Source organism: Pelodiscus sinensis, chromosome 10, assembly GCF_052426305.1.
Source record: "Pelodiscus sinensis isolate ZL-2025 chromosome 10, ASM5242630v1, whole genome shotgun sequence".
Classification (NCBI taxonomy): domain Eukaryota; kingdom Metazoa; phylum Chordata; order Testudines; family Trionychidae; genus Pelodiscus; species Pelodiscus sinensis.
Genome location: NC_143061.1, coordinates 34,969,890 through 34,989,011, shown reverse-complemented (window position 1 = coordinate 34,989,011; position 19,122 = coordinate 34,969,890). Strand labels below are relative to the sequence as shown.

The 19,122-nt window shown below is 42.5% G+C and overlaps 1 protein-coding gene across 9 annotated transcripts in view; it reads right to left on the bottom strand.

The window, feature by feature from the left end:
* Positions 1–19,122, bottom strand: part of TFDP2 (transcription factor Dp-2) — a 192,721-nt gene that overhangs the window by 107,644 nt on the left and 65,955 nt on the right. The window contains exon 1 of one of the 9 annotated variants that reach the window (XM_075937646.2): positions 3,622–3,713. The exons of 7 other annotated variants lie outside the window; for them this stretch is intronic. The gene's annotated coding sequence lies outside the window, so the exon portion shown is untranslated. One more of the 9 variants, XM_089780848.1, reaches the window with a different exon arrangement.

Genomic DNA, 19,122 nt, shown 5'->3' with positions numbered 1-19,122 from the left:
TTCTCCTGACAAAGGAATCTCAGACAAATTATTTTTTCAATCAATATCAGTTAGCATTATTATTGTGCATCAGGGAAAACAACCAATACAATAATTTTGTATTTATAAGTAAACAAGCAGTATTAAACAAATTGACATCTGAAGGAGAAAGAGGTGCTTCTTTTTATCTACATAAATTACCAGAAATTAAATTTACATTATTTATATTTAGTTTTAAGTTTTACTTATTATAATTTCACTAATAATTACAAAGTTGCTCTGTTACACACCAAAAATTCAGCAAATTTTTGAGTCAATCGTTCCAAAACGCTTATTTTACATACTTAGTTTGTACATTGTATCCTAATATGCAACACTGACTGCTATAATGTTACATTGTTTTATAAGAAAGATGTTTCAATTATTTTTCTATTTAAATTCTGTCAGGTCTGAAACTTAGTTAAAATAATAGTCAGAAATAATGACAATTTGGGAATATATAGATTCTGTCATCGCTTGTTTGAAGCAAACCATGTCTGAAAGGAAGCATACATCACCCAGTTGGGGTCACAACACTGAATACATTTCAACAAGAAAGCAAGCCCTTGCATTTAACAGGAAAGAAACATTACAAAAATGCAGATAATTTGGATTTAGATTTAACAGCGTTTGAAATCCAGGGATGAATATTCAACTTGGGAAATTTCTGGCCATCATGTTTTATACTGAATTAATAATTAAATAATTTTAAAGAGTAAAAATTGTAGCCGAGAGAGCTGTTAATTGGCAGAATTAAAACTAGCCTAAAAGTTGTGAAATATTTGCTGTCTAGTAAAATATTCTGCAAAAAGGGTATGTGATGTTTCTTCATGTTTTGGTTCCTATAAAATTAAAACATTTTAAAAGGAGCGATAGAAAATTTGCTACAACACTAAAAAAATACTACAGAGTTTGATGTATGAGATGTTCTTAAGTGTATTGTTTCATTTGATACTTGTATTAGAAAAATAAAATACAAATAAAATGTCATAGCCTCAAGAAACAAAAATATACCTTCCAGTATTTGAAAGTTAGAAACACGATTTGGGGAAGAAAAAACAAAACAGAAAAATCTTTTTTACTTCATTCACATTTCTTGGTCTAGAAGACAATATGCTGGAGGACAGAAAAGAAAATGGTAAATATTTTGCTTTTAAAAAGAGGAGTTGTCTGTCCCCACCAGGTAGAATTGTAATAGGTTAATACAGCCGTCCCTTATATTACAGTAGCATCTACATTTTGCTAGATGTAATACATTCACATATAATAAGAATACGTAGTCCCTTTTTCTAACCAACTTACAGTTGCAACCCCAATTCTCAAAGTTGATTTACGTGGCCAGATGCCTATGCCTGAACAGAGTTCAAATAACTTTTTGGCTCAACACAAGATCTCACACATGTAGAAAAGCATGAAGAACTGAAGCCTCTGGTGCCAATCCTTCAACTGGATCTTTGGGAACAGACCCTTACTCTCTCAGTTCTGATCCTGCAAATGGATCTCACTAACAAGTTTACTGTGCAGCATAATAAGGCTAAGCATTATTTCAACAACCTAAGGTTATGATGAAAAAATTGTGAAGCATTACAAATTACACGTCTGATGCGAAGGCCTAATATTTCAATTGAGCTGCATGTAGGAGCTCTCCTATATGAATCCAGTTGCAGGATTAGGGTCTAAGTTTTCTCTATTTTACTAGAAATAAATTTTAAAATTATGTAAGGTAATCGAACAAAGGAACAACACGGCAAGAGAAAACTACATTTGACCATCCAGGATACAATTCTTTGATTTATTCAAAATGATGTTACAAGTGTTGATGTGATATTATATTTAAAATAAGAATCAAACATCACTTCCATCAACATTTAAATAAATCAGCTGAAAACCACCACTTTCTACTTCCCACCCTATTAACTGATAGCTATCAGCTAATTGACTCTCTCTTCATAGACAAAATACATTAATTGCTGTAGATATTACGCCCATTTAGGCCCCTTAGGTCAATCACTATACTTTATTTAAGAAGAAAACAGAACAATTAACCCCTAAAATAGGTCAATCTTTATATGTGAATTTCATTTTAAGCTTTTCTACTGAACTTAAGATAACCTCTATATTTTAACTGGCTTTAACTCATGTAGATAGTTTCTCAAGTACTCAGTCATTTGTGGGCACAAAATGAATTTCAATCAAAAATATTTCTACCAAGTCAGTTCAATGTACTTGATTTAGCTGAATTAAAAACCCACTTTTGCAGATATTCTCAGAACACACCCCTCAGATATTTAAAACAAAAAACAAAAAGAAAAATCAGTTTCCAAAGTATTACAATGAAATTAAAAATGCAAAGCATCAAATAAAATAATTTAATTCCCACAAGTTTTCTTTAAACATGAGCTGGTTAAGCCAGATTTATTACCTCCTCGCCCTCACCAGCTACTGTGAACTTTGAATGAAACAGCCTCAATTGTAATATGAGAGACAGCTGTTTCTTTTTTTCTGAATCAAATCCTCAATAGGAGTTTACCAGCTCAAAGTCTGTTGGGACTTCTTTAAAATCAAATCTTGCTGATTACTTCCATGTATTTTACTCATTATTCTTGTCATATTTCTGATCACATTACAACTTTTTTATTTGACAACGCTAAAGTATTAGACAGATTCCTCTCTAAATTAGAACAGTTACATAATACTGTTCTTGGGAACATATGTATTGGGAAAAAAAACCCAGAGTACGGCTCATACTTCAGGCTACTTAAGTATATACACTCATTCTGGGTATCTCAAGTATAACTACTCCATTTCATGAAAACATACAATAGCAAAGCCTTTGACTATATTGTTCAGATCTAGAAAAGATCTCATTTATTATATTTTCTTGCCAATCCAAAAAAAAAAGTAGCATAATTGTAGTTACTACCCCTACAAGCAGACCCCAATGGTGCCACCCACACTCTCACACTGTGCCTCATAATAAACCATAAAGCAATGGAATGCACTGGCCCCTTTATGAGCAAACAATACCCTGGCTTCATTAGAATACAGCTGACATTTTCAAAGCACAAATATTTCCTGAGAATTGTACTAGAAAAAAATTATTAGTGAAATACCACATAATAAAAAGCTTAGATCTTTATCTATTTTTAAGATAGTTTTTATAGATCTTTAGAAATATAAGATTCTCCTTTGTACATTCTTCAAAGAAATAACTGAAAAAGTATTATCATAAAGGGCAAAGTTCATTATACTATTTTAAAATAGGTATAACCATTTTGGCTAGCTTTAATGGCATACGCCACATTATTCTGCATTCAATGTTTTAATTAGCCAATACTACTACTGACAACTGAACTAAAGAAAGAAGAGGTCAAATAATTCCCAAATTTAATCTATTTATTTAGACAACATGCAAATGACAAAGTAGGATAATTCTGTACCCCTCCCCCCAACACACTGTAGTTTTCCTGCTTGTAACTTTCAGAAATGTTAAATTTAATATGTTAGGAACTGCTTATTAATTTACAACAGCAGCGGTTTCAAAATGCCAAATACTTTCTGCAAAATACTTACAGCAGACAGAAGCAAAACGATCTCTCTTACCTGGACTAAGGAAGCATGCCTCTCTCAGCAGTACCAACAACACTCTACAGTCTTTGTTACCATTCAGAGGAAACTTGAGACTGTGCCAGACATGAGCAATCAAACTCAGAACAAACTCACTTCAAGTACTTTGTTAGAATTCCAAAAAAGATGCTCAAGATATATGCTCTACAGTAACTACAACTGACGAAGATATACACTTAACTGCAATAAAATTGTTTACAAAAAACTAACATACCATAATCACAGAATGAGTAGCACACTGTCATACACTTCAGCTTTTTAAAGTGCACACTTACTTGTAAAGATTTAAAAAGTGTCTATTCATGCAGATGTTTACCATTTGTTTGTATTACATTTAAGCAATCATAGCATTACAATATACAGTATAAAAATCTAAATAGTGAAGCCTGTATATGCAAATTATAAGAGTTGGAATGTTCTTTTGGTTCCAGGCTGCTTCAAAAACTTGCAACAATCTCAGAGCAGGAAGCCTTAATATTTCTTGAAAGCAGAGCAAAAAGTACCACAAGTGACTGAAAGGGGAAGTTACTCACCAGGTGTAGTAACGATCGTTCTTCGAGATGTGTCCCCGTGGGTGCTCCACTCTAGGTGTCGGGCTCGTCCCGGCGCCGCTGATCGGAGGCTTTTCGTAGCCGTAACTGGCCGGACCGCGCATGCGCGGCAGGCTTCGCGCGGTTTCTTCAGTCACGCGGTCCGGCCCCCCCGCCAGTTCCTGTCACCGTCCGGAATCTGCAATGAAACAAAAACAGACCCGGAGCGGGGAGGAGGGCGGGACGTGGAGCACCCACGGGGACACATCTCGAAGAACGATCGTTACTACACCTGGTGAGTAACTTCCCCTTCTTCTTCGAGTGGTCCCCGTGGGTGCTCCACTCTAGGTGAGTACCAAGCAGTAACCCCCATGCGCACCGGGTCAGTGTTCCTCCGTAGAGGCTAGGACTGCGGACGCTACTGCTGCGTCCGAGGACCAACGTCGCACAATCGCATAATGATGAACAAAGGAGGAGCTAGAGGACCAGGTGGCTGCTCGGCAGATGTCGCTGAGAGGCACACCTCTAGCAAATGCAGTGGAGGTGGCCATTGCCCTAGTGGAATGCGCAGCAGGCTGAGAAGCGAGAGGTTTTCCCTTCAGTGAATGACAGGTTGTAATGCAAGCGGTAATCAACCTAGCTATGCGTTGACTGGAAAGAGGGTTGCCTTTAGAGCGCTGTGCTATGGACACAAGTAGTCTGTCCGTGCGTCTCCATGAGCGTGTTCTGTCTATATAAAAAGCGAGTGCTCGTCGCACATCGAGCATGTGCAGCAAAGTTTCTGACGAAGAAGCATGCGGTCTAGGGTAGAAGGCAGTTAAAACTATGGGTTCATTAATATGAAAGGAAGTGTTGACCTTGGGGATGGACGCTGGGTGTAGACGTAAGGTCACTGTGGTCTTTGAAAAGGAAGTGTAGGGTGGACTCGCCATCAACGCCCCTAACTCGCTCACTCTTCGTGCAGAAGTGATAGCCAATAGGAATACTACTTTCATCGTTAACATTCGAAGTGGTATTGATGTCAACGGTTCGAAGGGGGGATGCATAATTGCCCGTAGGACCAAATCGAGGTTCCAGGTTGGTGGAGGGGGCCTGTGGGGCGGATGCAGGTTCACTAGGCCTTTTAGAAACCTTTTAGTAATTTGGTGGGAAAAAATCGAAGTACCCTGCAGAGGTTCATGAAAGGCACTGATCGCTGCTAAATGAACTCTCAATGTAGCCATGGCTAGACCCGAGTCATGGAGGTGGAGGATATAGTCCAGGATGTGTTGTAGAGGGGAAGTAATAGGTTGTACGTTTATAGCTTGACACCATTGCTGGAACCTGTGCCATTTTGCCAGGTAAGATCTCCGAGTAGAAGTCTTTCTGCTACTCATAAGAATTGTTTTAACTCGCTGTGAACAAAGGTGCTCGTCTTGTCTGAGCCAGCTATGAACCACGCTGTAAGGTGAAGCGACTCGAGTCTGGGGTGCAAGAGGGCTCCCTTCTGCTGGGACAACAAGTCTGGGTGAAGGGGGAGTGTCCACGGTGGGCGTATCGACAGCCTGTGCAACAGCGGGTACCACGGCTGTCTCGGCCATGCCGGAGCTATTAAGATGACCGTCGCTCGCTCGAGCATTATCTTCTTGAGAGCTCACGGTATTAGGACCGTCGGGGGAAACGCGTAGAGGAGGGGTCCCGTCCAAGTCATTAGAAGAGCATCGCCCAGAGACCCTCTTCCGATCCCCCCTCTGGAACAGAACTGGGGACACTTGGCATTCTGCGTCGTGGCAAACAGGTCTAGTTTCGGAGTTCCCCATTTGCGAAAGATGTGTCGAAGAACGTCTGCCCTCATTTCCCACTCGTGATCTACTGGGAATTGTCTGCTTAACGAGTCCGCAATAACATTGCTGATGCCAGGTAAGTACGATGCCATGATGGTTACATCGTTCCTTATGCACCAGTTCCACAACCGTACTGCCTCCGCACAAAGGGAACGAGATTTGGCACCCCCTTGCCGGTTTATGTAGTACATCGCCGCTACATTGTCTGTGAGTATCCTGACAGCGGCATGCCTTATGCGTGGAAGAAAATGCTTGCATGCCAGGAAAATGGCCCGCAACTCTAGGAGATTGATGTGGTATGTGCTCTCTATGGTGGACCATTTGCCCTGAACGCGGTCGCTGTCCATGTGCGCTCCCCAGCCTATGAGAGATGCATCTGTTGTTATGAGCATAGAAGGCTGAGGACGACGGAACGGAACTCCGGAGAGGAGCGTCTCCGTGCGTTTCCACCAGCGTAGAGAGTCGTGAACGTGAGGCGGTGGAATAACTGCCTTGCGGATGCTGTCTTTCTGAGGCAAGTATACCTTCCGTAACCAGTGCTGAAGGTCCCTGAAGTGGAGTCTGGCGTGAGGAACCACGAAAGTGGTGGAAGCCATGTGGCCCAGGAGGCGGAGGCATGTATGCACAGACACGGTCGGAGCGATATCCAGGACTCTTATCAGATTCTGTATGGCCTGAAATCTGTCTAAAGGTAAGTATGCCCTTTCCGTGACCGAGTCTAGTACTGCGCCTATGAACTTTATAGTTTGCGTCGGGACAGTGGTCGACTTCTGCTCGTTTAATATCAGGCCGAGCGAATCGAACGTGTTTCTGGCCAACGAAACCATTTGTACGGTCTCCTGGTGCGTTGAGGCCTTTATGAGGCAGTCGTCCAAGTAGGGGAATATAAGGACGTGCTGCCGTCGTAGGTATGCTGCAACTACCGCCAGCGTTTTCGAGAAGACTCTGGGAGCTGCCGCGAGACCGAAGGGAAGAACTCTGTATTGGAAATGGTCGTTGAGCACTGCAAAGCGTAGAAAGCGTCTGTGTGCCGGGTGAATTGTAATGTGAAAATATGCGTCCTGCAAGTCGAGGGCCGCAAACCAATCGCCGCGAGTCAGAGACGGAATTATTGCTGCTAATGTCACCATCTTGAAACGCATTTTTCTCAGATAATGATTGAGAAGTCGCAAGTCGAGAATCGGTCTCCATCCTCCTGACTTCTTTTCTGTCAGAAAGTAACGGGAATAAAACCCTTTCCCCCAGAACTCTTTCGGGACTCTTTCTATGGCTCCTATGGCGAGCAAGCGTAGGACCTCCTGTCGCAAAAGAGTTTCGTAAGAGGGGTCCCTGAAAAGGGACGGGGTTGGTGGGTGGGAAGGGGGAATTGAAGTAAAGGGGATGGTGAAACCCGATTTCACTATGTCCAATACCCATTTGTCGGTGGTTATCGCGGCCCAACGATGATAATAGGGCCGAAGACGATGATGGAAGATGGGAGAGGTATTGGTAGTAATTGCGGTCGCGATTGGTACGATTGCGCCCTCGACAGACCCGTCAAACCTGTTGTTTGGTCTGCGGATGATTGTTCGCCCTGGAAGGTTGCGGGCGCCGGCGTTGTGGCCTCTGTTTGGATCGGGTGTGGTCAAACGGACGGGGTTGTTGCCTCTGAAATTGAAAATCGTATCGCCTCTGGTATGGGAAGAATCTCCGACGGCGGAACGGTGGGACATACATGCCCAGCATACGAAGGGTCGTCCGGGAGTCCTTCCCGGTGTGAAGTAGTTCATCCGTTTTGTCCGCAAACAATTTTAATTTGTTGAACGGGAGGTCTTCAACTTTCGCCTGAAGGTCTCTCGGAGCACCCGCCGCCGCCAGCCATGATGCTCTACGCATGGATATCGCGGTGGCTATTGATCTCGCAGCCGTGTCCGCAACATCCATGGCTATCTGGAGACTGGCACGAGAGCAAGCGTATCCTTCCTGCACCACCGCGCGCAGAATGGCTTTATCCTCCTCGGAGGCATTCTGGGCCAGACCCGATAGCTTGGCTATGTTGTCAAACCCATGATTGGACAGTAGCGCTGCATAATTGGCAATGCGAAGAAGAAGGGTAGAGGATGAGTAGACCTTTCTACCGAATATGTCCAATTTCTTCGCTTCTTTCTCCGCTGTCGCATTCCTCGCCTGCGGGTTCTTAGCTCGATTCAGGGCTGCGTCCACTATCAATGAGTTCGGCTGGGGATGAGTAAAAAGAAACTCTAAGCCCTTAGAAGGTACAAAATATCTCTTCTCTACCCGTTTAGATGTGGGCGGGACAGAGGCCGGGGTGTGCCATATCTCTGAGGCTGGTTCAAGGATCGCCTCGTCAATCGGGAGCGCTGCTCTGGACTGTTGTTTGGGATGCAGGTTTTTAAGCAATTTGTAGTGCTTCATCTGAACGTCAGTCGCATGAACGTTCTGCGTGTCAGCTACCCGCTTAAACAGATCTTGGAACTCTCGACTGTCGTCCGGGGGTGAATCGTTCCCTTGAAACACCGCTTCGTCCGGAGAGGATGAGGCCACGTCCTGTGGAGATATCGCGTGTGAGGGGGCATCCTCGTCTGAAATCTGGCCCTCCTCGGGATCCGATATCTGAGGAGGCGGCGAGGGAGCAGCCTCCCGAATTTTGGGGGTTTGAACCGAGCGTTGCGGGGAACCCACTGGTGACTGGTGCTCGTGCTGCGAGGTACGGCAGCGACAGGAATGAGGTGACCGAGACCTTGAGTAGGCATATGGGGAATAGCCCGGCTCTCGACGACGATAAGAGTAATCGGGAGACGGTCTCCTAGATGAATAGGGAACGCTGTACCTGCTTCCATATGACCTCGAAGGTGAGCGGGATGGTGAGCGAGATATAGGAGATCGCATCCCGAAGTGTGGAATGGGATGTCTGTAAACATGCGTGTAGTGCGGCCTCGAGTAGTGGTATGGAGAACGCGAGGCGTGATAGTACCGCGATTCCCTTGGCACATGATATCGCGGAGGGGAGGGAGACGGTGCCGGCGAGAACTTTGGAGATGGCGAAGGAGACGATCTTCGAGGAAGCGACTTTCTTTGAGCCTTCGTCGGTACCGGACCTTTATCAGGAGAGCGTCTGGAGACGCGATCGTCATCGTCTGAGAGTAGTATAGGAGAATGCGGTACCGACACTGATGGGGAAGGAAGCTGACTCTCCGGTGCCTTAGGGGAAACCGGGGTACTACGGACCGCCGGTTCCGTGACCCCTTTCTTAAGCGCATGCGGTGCCGCCCCCGACACCGAGGCATGGCTGCCGCTCGGCACCGCGTCAGGTGCCGCAGGCGTTAGGCGCGTCGGTGCCGTCTGGTTTGTCGGTGCCGATGGTTGAGCCGGTGCCGACTGCGGCGCCGTGGTATGTTTCCGCACCGGTGGTGCCGAGGTCTTATGGTCGGCCGGATCTATAGGGTGCCGTTCTCGACTCATCGGTGCCGATTGCTGCCTGGTAGGGCTGGCTACAGTGGACGGTGCCGGCGCTGAAGACGACCGCCCCACTGATTTCCCTCTGTCTCGCTTGTGTTTCGCGGGTTTATACCCCACTCCAGAGGTACCCGGTTGGTCACCCTCGCTGATTCTAGATCGAGGGACCGCGGCCAGAGAGCGCGCTGGGGAGACTCGTTTAGATTTCTTTTGAGTCGACCCCATGCACGGTGGAGACGTCTTCTCAAGAATTCGGGAAGACTCCCGTTGAGGCGCTTCAGAAGGCTGTAAAGCCTTATCAAACAAGATAAGCTTCAGCCTCATGTCTCTGTCTTTACGTGCCCTGGCCATTAACTTCGAACAATGGGCACATTTTCCCGGCACATGGGACTCTCCCAAGCAGCGTATGCACGCGTCGTGGCCATCTGACGCTGGCATGGGGTCCTTGCATCGAACACATTTCTTAAACCCCGGAGAGCCGGGCATGATATAAATATAAATATATATATATATATATATATATATATATATATATATATATATATATATATATATATTCTTACAACAATAACGAATAATAGAGAAAAAACTGTAACTAACTATCTACTGAACTTCGAAATTTTTTTTTTTTTTTTTAAACGAACAAACGACTAACTAACTAACTAATTAACAATAAAGTGTGGAAAACTTATAATAATTTTAACGTTTATCTCTTAAGGATCTGTCTCTGAGGAGAGAATCTGAAGTCCGTCAGCAACCTAGGACGGTTGAAAGGAACTGGCGGGGGGGCCGGACCGCGTGACTGAAGAAACCGCGCGAAGCCTGCCGCGCATGCGCGGTCCGGCCAGTTACGGCTACGAAAAGCCTCCGATCAGCGGCGCCGGGACGAGCCCGACACCTAGAGTGGAGCACCCACGGGGACCACTCGAAGAAGAACAAATCTTTTTGTTTAACACATTAAAACACTTGCTTTTTCCCTCTGCTTTTTCATCCCAGAACATTTCTGCAATGCAAGAAGCAATACATTGTCACCGTTCATTCTTACAATTGTCTATTACTTGTTCGATCACTGAAACCAACCTGGTCATGTCCCTGCATACAAAATCCTTCAATCCTGCTAGTGGTCAGCTCAGGGTCAAACTGACGTTGGTTGTATTGGCATTATTATATTTGGCATCCTATCATATGATTGTCTTCTGAAGTGTTCCCATCATCATAATCTGTTTGACTTGACTTAAGCCAGTCTCATATCCTGAGTTCACATTCTACTCTCGAACGTCTGCAGACTCCTGTAATGTCAGTACTTTTATCCACATAAACAGTTCTATCAATTTATATAGACCTGACTACTCAATAAAATTACTTGTATGTATACATTTGCAAAATTCGGATTTCATCGCTGAGCTCTGTGCAAATACTAAACTTCGAATACCTGCTCAGCTTTCTTATTTACAGAAATAAGCCTATTATCCTCTGGTTTTAACAACTTGTTTGATGCTTTGACCAGCAGGTCCAATCTTAATGTCAGTAAAGAACAACCTAGAAATACTATTTTTATTTACAGCTTGTTAGGACTCATTGACCACAGACAGGATCAGAACAACATTGCACAAAGTACTGTACAAACAGCATGTTTGCTGACCCCAAGGGCTGAATGGGACTTTAAGGGTACGTCTAAACTACAAGCCTCTTTCGAAAGAGGCCTTTACGAAAGAATCTTTCGAAAAAGCCTCTCTCGAAAGAGAGCGTCTACATTGCAACCACTTCTTTCAAAAAAGCAAGCCGATTTTTCAAAAGAGTACCCAGGCAGTCTGGATGCTCTCTTTCGAAAGAGCCCTGTGTGCAGTCAATAACGCCTTTTTTCCAAAAGAGGTTTTCCGCAGTTGAAAAAACTGTCACATTCCTTCAATTTAATTTCGAAAGAATACAGAAGCAGTCTTGACGCAGGTGAAGTTTTTTCGAAAAAAGACTACTTTTTTCGAAAAAAACCTGTAGTCTAGACACACCCCATGTGGGTGAAACCATAGAGACAACTATAGTCATTGCTCTGAAGGCCTTATTTATTATCTCAATACTGCAATAGGAGGTGCACAGATAGACCACTGAAACCTTGCAGTCTCATTAACTGCAGGGGTGGGAATCCATGTATACATTGGGGCCCACCTAAAAGCATTTCATTGTAAGGTCAGGGCCCAATGCCTCTATCATTGTACTCAATATACACATTTGCTGAATTATCTTAATTCTCTCCATGTCTCTATCTTCCATGACATTAATTTCAGCTTTGGAATATATGCTTAATATTGCCACAAGCTGGAAATCTAGTTTGGCAGGTCATCTTCCACATGTACAAATAAAAAGCAAACAAAACCATAAAACCCTGTAGTTTAAAGATTAAACTCTTACATACATTTTCATTAAAATAATGTCTAAAAGTTGCTGTTCCTTTAAAAGCCTCTCCTGGATGATTGCCTGGTCCGTTTTGACACATACAGACATCTTGATGATGTTTGTCTGCTATGTGAAAGGATGAGAAAATTATGGAGAAATGTCACTGTCTTTCAACAGGCATGATTTAAGTTGATGGGCACTGCTAGTTGCCTGACAGAAGTATAGTAACTACTAGAAACAAACAAATAGAACTGAATGAAAATTATTCTCTTAGCTAAGCATCTCTTCTTTTCCAGCTGGAAACAACTGTATAAGACACATTATTTTAAGAAGTCACTCCCAGAGTTCTACAATTGAATAGTCAAATTCAAGGATTTGTTCAGTCTGACACTCCCCCAACTTCAATTTATGACTCATCTCTGAATTTATGGTAAGACTGTAGAAAAGTTGTCAGAACTATGTGTGTTTCTGTGATGCCCCCTAAGTAATCTAAGGTGGGATTAACTGAGGTATTTAGTTACCTACCATCAATTTCCCAATTATTTTAATGGAAGATAGATGCCTAAGTACACTGGTGAATCCTAACGTCAGTATAAAAGCTCCTGAATCATTCAGAAGGTGATGGTGGGTCTGAGAAGTCAGTTGGGGCAGATAACTTGAAAAGGCAGAATACCAAAATCATGCTGAAATACAGGGATGAGTGGAAAGTAATTAGATAAAATAGTTAGAGATTGAACTTCGGAGGGTCTGAGGAACCATAACTCCATTTGCAGCCAACAGAAGCTAGGCTTGCTCTGAAAATCAAGTGTTACCTACCAAAGATGACATGTTTTTATTAGGAACAGAAAAGGGTCATGGGAAATACCACCTATTGCAGAAAAAAAATACTTTCAAAAAATATTCTATCCTTAAGAGCACACAAATCTTTAAAAATGCCCTTTTTAAATTTTTTACACTATAGTCTATTTTACAGATTAATGCATTTTAAGATCAGAAGAAGCTATTATGTCATCTAATTTGAGCTGCTGAATAAACATAATGGATTTAACCTAGTGAGACTGCTACATCAAGCTCAATTTGTGGTTGAATTTTTCTCTTTTTTTAACTACTAATAATACTTAATCAAGATATTGATCACAAGATATTACAACATTTAAACTGACACTTTAAAAATAACAGTTAAACAATTATTAGTTTCATAATTCAATGTAACTTGACCCTGCTGGGAACTAATCATGTTTTATATTTTCATCTCGTGCAGAGATGGGAAAATATATTAAGAACAAGGGAGGGCTTTTTAACAGATGGGCTACGTCTACACTGACACCCTTTTCCGGAAATGCCTAAAACGGAACAGTTTTCTGTTATAAGTATTTCCGGAAAAAGCGCGTCTACATTAGCAGGATGCTTTTCCGGAAAAGCACTTTTTCCAGAAAAGCGTCCGTGGCCAATGTAGATGCGCTTTTCCGGAAAAAAGCCCCGATCGTCATTTTCGCGATCAGGGCTTTTTTGAGGAAAAGACTACTGTGCTGTCTACACTGGCCCTTTTCCGGAATAGTTTTTCCAGAAAAGGACTTTTGCCCGAATGGGAGCAGCATAGTTTTTCCGGAAAAACACTGACAATTTTACAGTAGATCGTCATTGCTTTTCCGGAAAAGCAAGCGGCCAGTGTAGACAGCTGGCAAGTTATTCCGGAAAAGCAGCCGCTTTTCCGGAATAAGTGGCCCAGTATAGACACAGCCTTTTTGTTTTAGAGCCAGTTACAGATTTAGAATAAGCAAGAATGCCATTCCACCTTTTCTCTTGTGTCTGTCAGTTAACACAGAATTTAAGCTTTCATTTGAAACAGATTACATTTTCAACTCATTGGTCACAAAGATTACCTTTTCAATGAGAATACAACTGTCTGAAACAATTTCTGTAAAATGGGGGTTGAACTGACACTAGTAGTCACAGGGGGATCTAACTTTGAAGCCTAATTATGTCAATTTAAATACTAACTTTTAAGTCTTATCCTTCTGATCATATTAGTACCATATTTTATAGGGTGGATGGATATTATAAAAGTTAAAAATAAAAAGGATTATATTCAGTAATTAATGTATTTTCAATACACATTATATTGGTACCATCAAATAATTACTGTACATGGAGACCTAGCCCAAATAATAAACAGAGGGAAAAAGGCCAGGCTCTCTTGGCATTTCCTAGTCTTGCCTGCCATTTTAGTCAATTTAAAACTCATCAGCTTCTGATGTCATCTTAATTTTTTCCCCACTGACTTTTCCTCATTGCTTGGTGCTAGGTGACTTTCTGCCTTGAGCCATGCAGTGCATTGCCCCCATACTTCTCATCTTTTCATTTCCTTTGTTCCATAATCATCTATATATTTTTTTTACTCTCCTCTTACAACTACCTTCTCTCTGCACCCCCTTTCCTTTCATCTTCCCAGCCCTTCAACTCTAACTAAAAATGATCAGTTATTCAAAATATAAACATGTACAGCTTGTACCTCCCTGGTCCGGCACTGAAGACCTGATTAGTTCCGAACTAGGGAATTTGCTGGACCAGGGGAGGTCATGGGTGGGGTGGGAGGTCTGCTTTCCCCCTGGCCACCCCAGGGCTCTACTTCAGCCCCAAAAGCTCCAATGATACCCAAGGCTAGGTCTCCCCATGAGGAGGGCTCCACTTTTCCCCCTGTGGCTTCGCTGCTGCCCATGGCTTTATGATATCATTGGTGACCGGGGGCTCTGCTTTCCCCAGCAGCTCTGCTACCACCTGGGGGCTCCACTACTGCCCAGCGGCTCCATGCTCTTCCCCCAGCGCTCCTCTGCCACCTGAGGTTCTGTGCTCAGTTTAAGCCTTCAAATTTCCTAGATTCTAAATTAAGCAAGTTTAGACCTTAGTTTGGGACTAACAGTATTGATTGTGTTGATGTTCTCTCAGCAAGAGGTCTGTCCCAGACATTTGTTCAATTTATTAGATCTGACTTAGACTGCTGACTACATACTAGCTAAGGTGCATAAAGAGGCCTGAATGGCTCCATTCATTTTTATCTGGGAGGTCACAAAGGGTGGTTATGAGTAACTGTTCTTCAGAACAGAGAGTTCTCACATGAGATACTACAGGAATTGTCATCTCACTCACTCAAAATGTACGAGGCTATTGAACGAACTAATGATAAAGGTCACATTGTATTTATCAGGTTGTTTGATAGCCATCTGAGGGTATGTCTAAACTATATCTCTCGTCGAAAGAGAGATGTAAATTGGGCAAATCGAAAGTGCAAATTAAGTGGATTAAATATTAAATATCCTGTGCTTCATTTGCATAATTGCATCACAGCGGTCTTTCGAAAAAGGGAATTTCAAAAGTGAAACTGCAGTCTAGACACGGTTTTTTCCCCCTGAAAGATCCCATACACCTCAAAAAAATGCAGTTTCACTTTCGAAATACCCTTTTTTGAAAGACTGCTGTGACGTGATTATGTAAATGAAGTGTGGGATATTTAAATCTGTTTCATTTGCGCTTTCAATTTGCCTAATTTACATCCCTCTTTAGACAGAGGTATGTAGTTTAGACATACCCTCAGTCTCCATCAGAGCTTGTTATCACCCATGCCTTTGTCATGTCAAGAATGGACTACTGTGGAGAGTACTACATTTTGGAAACAAAAACAGTGAAGCTAGTATAAAATGGAGCCACCTTTTGGTGAACCCTGTATCACAGAGGAAGCATACAAAAGCACAAGAGACACTAGGCTACTTCTGAGTTTTAAGTTATTGGGTTTTAAACTGTGTCCTAAATGGTTTATGGTTGTGATGACTTTTCTCCTCATGCAATACTGCCACAGCTCTTAGCACAGGAACTTGAATTGGAGCACTTCAAATGAAATAGAACAGGGCTAGAGTTTCTCCTTTTCACCCACAATCCTCTTGGTCTTCTATGTGAGTGGCAAAGGAGACAGCTGCCATCAGAAGAAAATTGGTTTCATTTTTTAGTGGTTCAGGTTTTGTAATTTCCACATTAGAGTGTTGCACTTTTAAGACTTCTGGAAGCATACTCCACACTTTGTCCCCCTCAGATTTTGGAAGGCATTTCAGATTCTCTGCGATGACCTTTCCATTGCTTTATCATTTGACCTTTAGTGGTCCAGCTACAGTCTCCTCTTAGACCAGATCCTACGCTCCACTTGGGACTAAATCAAAGAGTACCTTCTCTCTTGTGGGTTTCAGAACCAGTTGCTCCAAGAAGCAGTCATTTAAAGTTAAAGAAACTTTATCTCTGCATCCCATCCTGAGGTGATGTGTACCCAGTCAATACAGGGATAGTAGAAATCTCCCATTATTATTGAGGTTTTTATTTTGAGTCTCTCAAATGTCTCTTAGCATTTCATAGTCCCTCTCAGTTTTCCCTCTAAGCTGTGTGGCAGCACTTCACAGGTGATTAATCAGCCCTGAGCCCCGCCAAGTCAGTCTGCTCCATGCAAGGAGCCCTGAGCCCATTGAGCTGTGCTGCCGGGCAGCTCAGAGGGAACACTAGTCCCTATCACTATCCTGATCAAATTGTTGATAATATCTCTCTACTACTACTACATTCATATTATTAAAGCATGGAATTACTATCCATAGAGAGTCTATGGAACAGTTTGGTTCATTTAAGATTTTTACTTCATTTGATTCTATGGGGTTTTTTTTTCACATCTACTGCCACTCCCCCACCAGCACAACCTGTTCTGTCCTTACAATATATTATGTACCCTGATATTACTGTGTCCCATTGATTATCCTCCTTCCTCCAATTTTCTATGATGCCTATTATATCAATATCCTAATTCAATACAAGACACTCTAGTTTACCCACTTTATTATTTAGATATCTATAATCTGTATTTAAGCACTTTAAAAACTTCTTGCCATTTAACTATCTGCCACTACCTGATGTAATTAAATGGCACTCTGTCATTTGACTGTTTCTCATGAGATCTTGATGAAGATAACCATAGAAAAGCCTCATAAGGAAATTCAGATAAATTTTTAAATTATGTTCAGTAAATAAGGCCTGAAGCCTTACACTGACAAAGAGAGAAAATCTAACACTGAAGTGCTGTTCATTAAGCAAGCACCATTCAACACAGTGCACCATTCAGCATGCGTTCAGTCGACTATTATTTCCAGGATCCCAAGTCCTCTCTCTGAAGGCACAACACTTCTATTTTATCAAATACAGTTCCTTTAAAGAGTGAAGGAAAAGCATGTATAATGCAGGAATACAACTAAGTCAAAACTTACATACTCATGAATGGAAGCAGAATTAGAATACAAGTGTTAAACAGACATTTTTACCATGTTGGACAATTAGATTATACAAACCCTTGAGAGAAAGTTGTAAGAAATAGTTTGGAAGTCAAAGCTTTTCTACTGTTTAACAGATGAGCAGTTTTTAATATATGTAGGATTAAAGCTAACAAAGCCCCATTAAGAGAGTAATTCTGAATGCCAGATTGGAGCATCTTTGTATTCTCTAGAATTTGTAATCAGAATCCTACATCAACAAGAAAGGATAAGGTAATAAACACTTTCATTTTAAAGAATAGATTCTTTGAATGCGGATATTCAGGTGGGTTAAACATTTACTGAATATTCCAAAGGTGGAAAAAGAATTTAGACATTGAGTGAACTGAGATACTTAATTAGGAAAGGGAAAATCCAGTGGTTTTTAATATGCCACAGGTAAAACAAAGGAGAAATTATACTTATGTGAATTATGTTCATTTATTAATGCATAATACAGTGGAAAAAGACAAAGGAGCAAAAAGGATAGTTCAATCACTCTGGAAGCAGAATCCTAATACAAAATGCATTCATGATTAACATGAGAAACCTTAGCAACATTAAGGCATAAAATTGTACTTAATTCAGCTATCCATTAGAAAAGTAAAAGTAAAAAGAACCAGTCGGCATTGCATTTGTTTAGTCTTATCCTTAAATTTATGTTAAAGCTATGGTCTTCTTTCATATGGCATTTGAAAAGTTGAGATTATAACTGAATCACTATAGTAAGAAAGTCATTCTAATACTTCTTGGACACCTAAGGGGATCTCCTTTTTGCCATCCCTGTAAGCATGAACGGGGCAGTTGTTTGTGATATGGTGTATAGTTTGTACCTCACCAGTCACAATGTGGAAATTCTCTTCAACTCAGAGGTAGAGCCAGTCCATTTTGGTCAATTTCACCATCATAGGTCTTTAAAAATCATAAATTAAAACCTTAAATTTCACAGTGTTGTAATTGTAAGGGTCCTGACCCAAAAAGGAGTTGTGGAGGCTTATGAAGTTATTGTAAGGGGATTTGTGGTACTGCTGCTCTTAGTTCTGCACTGTTTCTGGACATAGGCAGTGGATGAAGGCCCAGCTGGGTAAGGGAAGCCTAGCCCCACCCCTTCTGCCTGAGGCCCTGCCCTGGAGAACCAGGCCCTGCCCACCCCCCAACCTGATGCTTCCTGACCACCTGGAGGGCTGGGGAAGCCAGGCGCTATGCCACAGCCACAGCCCTTCCCAGCAGCCAGAGAAACCAGAATGCTGCGCTGGCCCCCAGCCCTTCCTTGCAGCTAGACACATAGGCAGTTTTGGAATGGCTGTGCCTTTCCTTGCCTACATTATTGGCCACCCATACTTCTGGTGGTGATGCAGTCTACAGAGCTGAGCAACTGGCAAGTGACAGCTGCTAGCTGGGAGCCAAGTACTGAAGTCAGAGCCGCCATCAGCAGCAATCCAGAAGTAAGGATGGCATGGTGAAATATTGCCACCCTTCCTTCTACACTGCTGCTGGTGATGCTGCTTTCAAAGCTGGGCCTCCAGCCAACAGCTGCTGTCGTCCATCTGCCCAGCACTTAGGTCACTGGAGATGTAAAGGGTGGCAGTTTTTAAATAAACAATATTCGTAAAAGCATGTTTTTGTCAGTTTATCTGCACAAGGGCTTTTGAGAGCTATATCAGCAAGATTTTTCCAGCACAGTCTAGGCCAGGGGTGGGCAATAATTTTTGAAGGGGAGCCACGTCACAAATTTCTGAAGTGGTCATGGGCTGTCCCAGAAGGGGCCGGACATTGGGCAGAAGGGACAGATCCAGGAGACTTCCCATACTCCCCCGCCCACAGACATCAATTGGCCTGAGAACAGAGGGAGCATGTGAAGTCTTTGCCCCCCAACCCCAAGGACCTAGAGAGAAACGCTAACTGTTTTCACTCTAAGCACCACATGCCCCCAGCAGAGAGAGG